The sequence below is a fragment of the Olea europaea genome, chromosome 18 (assembly GCF_002742605.1).
Source record: "Olea europaea var. sylvestris chromosome 18, O_europaea_v1, whole genome shotgun sequence".
Classification (NCBI taxonomy): Eukaryota; Viridiplantae; Streptophyta; class Magnoliopsida; order Lamiales; family Oleaceae; genus Olea; species Olea europaea.
Window position 1 is genome coordinate 18,053,716 of NC_036254.1, and position 3,395 is coordinate 18,057,110.

At 34.1% G+C, this 3,395-nt stretch overlaps 1 pseudogene; it reads right to left on the reverse strand.

Moving 5' to 3' along the window:
• Positions 1 to 1,030: 1,030 nt before the first annotated feature.
• Positions 1,031 to 3,395, reverse strand: part of LOC111367660 — a 12,785-nt pseudogene continuing 10,420 nt past the window's right edge.

The following is a 3,395-nucleotide window of genomic DNA, read 5'->3' on the forward strand; positions in this document are numbered from 1 at the left end:
TATTAAGTTACAAATCACCATATGTATTCCATGTAGGACGACTGCAAATGTGAGTGACTGTAAATAGTATTATTTTACTATATAATGGTTTCAAACATAATATAATCTTATTGGTAAAGATGATAATTATAAAACTAATATGGCATGTGCAATATTAACGAATTGCTTCCTTCCAAGAACTCCACAATCCAGCTGACAGTTGTTGATTCTGTCTTTTTTGGCCTGAAGAGGCCAAATGAAAGGATTAAAACCACGGGTGAACAAGACCATTCTTTCACATTGGGAGAGCAATAATCTAATTCGTTTTCACAGTACATGCAAAAAATTCATCCCGGGAACTCCAAAGTGATCGAATTACACCGCATATCTTAGGAGCGACGTCGCATTCAAGGAATGAACACATGGAGAAGATCAAGGAAAAGGTGAAGGCAAATCCAAGGACATGATATAACCTCTTATTCTTCGACAAAATAGGCAAGTACAGTACCGTAGTAATTGTAACTTTTCATTGATTACCAAAGTACCGTAAAAGACATAATTTCTCCCATAGCAAACAAATCCTTCCTGCAAACTAGTACTTTGTATACTTCAAATGCATCTCGTATATAATTGGCTATTCACCTAAAAGAAATCACATTTACCACCAAAAAATGCAACATCTGGCAAACACAATTTACTCACATTTACGAGTAAGAGGTTAACTACTTTGATAGAAAAAGACTAGAAGATTATGGGCAAATAAAATCAGATGCTGATATAGGCAAAATACAGTGGCAGAAACAACATCAAGGCTGCAGCATTAAACATCAATGTTCTCAAAGATGTTGACAGCTCGAGCACATTCACACTTTTTGAAAAAGGCCTTTACTTGTTAAATGTAAATGTTACAAGAAATCTCAAACGGCCTCTAAGCAAAAGGGTACTTGCACCCGAAACAGACACAAGTGGATAGATAGAGAATACCTAGGGACATGAGACAACTTTCTCTAAGAAACTCAGCAAAATAGCCCCGTAACTTCAAGAGAAGCAGTGAAGACAACAAAATAAATGTAGACATAAAATTAATTTCAGACTCACATAACTATCAAAAGATTCATTACACAATATGATCAAGACTGAAACTAACCGTACCACACCCCCCGACCCCCCAAGAGAAAAAAATGCAAAACAAAACAAATAGGAACTAGTGTAGAGCAAAAGAACGAAAGGCAACATTTGGAGCCTTCCATTTGGGCTGTAAAAATGGCCCAACTGTGATAAGTGGGTAATGACCCAAAAATATGCCTGTGAACGCCTGCTGGGTGTCTAAATTCTTAACTACTTACATCCAAGGGTTGCCTATGACCAAGAGAGAATTTGTAGAAATATGTTCTACAAATAAAACAGGATCTCTCTCTGAAAGCACAAAATTCAAAGTTCTTTCTACCCCCATCTTCATCGACTGGCATCCCAAAGTTGAGCAAGCACATAGCCCTGGAATATAAGTATTCACAAGATGTTATTTTTGTTATGAAAAGATTGTATGCAATGATAGAACAGTTGCAGCAAACACATCCACTAGCAAGAATACAAGCAATGTACAGGCAGTGTACAGGCATGTTCGATTCCTAAGATATGGAATTGGACTCATTGTAGGCGCAGTGTACAGACAGCTCTTGTTCCCTGACCTATTGGAGCACATCCCGCGATTTATCTCCTCCACAAAGCTTTAGGGGCGGGACTATTTGAATCAATTTTTCCAATAATTCAAATGGAAAGGGAGGAGGGTCAAAGAGAGTCACAATCACGATAGACTTCTTTTACAGAGCATTTAAATCCTTAGAAGTTAATAACAATCTCTAACCATTAATAGGCCTCATGAACCCACTTCATTCCAACCCCTTGCACACAAAAATTTACTATTTATTGTACTTATTACAAATTAAGCTTAAACACTTCCTTTTTAATGCTGATCATGTAGAAGTAATTTTTTCTAACCAAAGTTTAGAACATCAAACACAACATTTTCAAGTCCTTTAGCATATGCATATATGACTAATTATGTGAAGACGTTACAACAAAATAAAGAATATGGAACCTATAACCATTCAATTCCAATTATTCCACGATCAATCAGTCACTCTATTGTTACAACCACAAAAATAGTTTTTTGTACAAGTACATGTCAAAAAATAGCTTCATGCAAAAGTACCAAATTTTGCTTATTATACATTTTTTCTCACTGTCAAAAAACACAGATACTGAAAAAAAAAATTTTTAAAATTCCACTGAATTCTCATTATAAAACTCTGGACTAATATCTCCAATAATTAATCACTCAACCTTAATATCTCTTAAAAACTTAAAATCAAGTAAGACTTTATGATATAATCCAATAGGTTGGGTTGGGTCATTTTTTTTCCAACCCAAACCCAACCCAACATGGTCAGTTTAATTGAAAATCAACTCAACCCAATTATTGATTTAAACCCAACCCAACCCAACCCAAACCGATCAAGTTTGGGTCGGTTTGGACCTCGGCCCACTTAAAGTTAGATCCGGTTTATTTGTTAAATTTGGATAATTTTTTAGAGTTGAAAATTACTTGAAAACCTCCGTTTTTTAAACATATATATAGAAATTCTATCTAAAAATAATGTATAAATAAATTTAAAATTTATGAAGAATTTTCTTTTTTACAAATTTTTTGGAATTCATTTATTTCATCTTCATGTCTTTAATTTTTACTTTTATCGTCAAATAACATTGCATTAGTACACAGTATTCATGTGAATCAATCTATGTGAAGAAAATGGATGTTTATAAATTATAAGTCATTCTCTTATCTTTACTATTGTGTCTATTTAAATTATTTTTCCATCTTAGATATTAATTTTTTAATTCATTGGGTTGGATTTTAATTCATAACCCGAGACCCAACCCAATCTCAAATTCAATTTTCCAACCCAATTAAACTTAAAAAATCGACCCAAACAAATCGATTTGGTTTGGGTGGGTTGGATTGAGCGGTTTGAGTTGGGTTATGCCCGGCCCTACTTCATAATACCAACTTGCACATTAAATGATACTAACTTCATGAAGATTTGAAATCAAGACTATCGTGATAAAAAGACTCCCTAGCATTTTAATTAATGTAAATGACTTCTGATTATGCATTCAAACAAAAGATGTTTGGAGCTTCATCATAGTTCGAGAAAAAGAGTACAGAAACATACTATAAAGATAGTACCTTTCATCCCTGCCATGGAAAAAGTATAGATTGGGTAGAAAAAGAACATTGTATTGAATAAAGGGAAAATTGCAGCCGAGGTACCAAACCTTTCGTTTATTAGCAGACTTTGCTCAAACCTTTAGTTTGTACCACCCACAGTTCCAAACCTTTCAAAAATATGCAC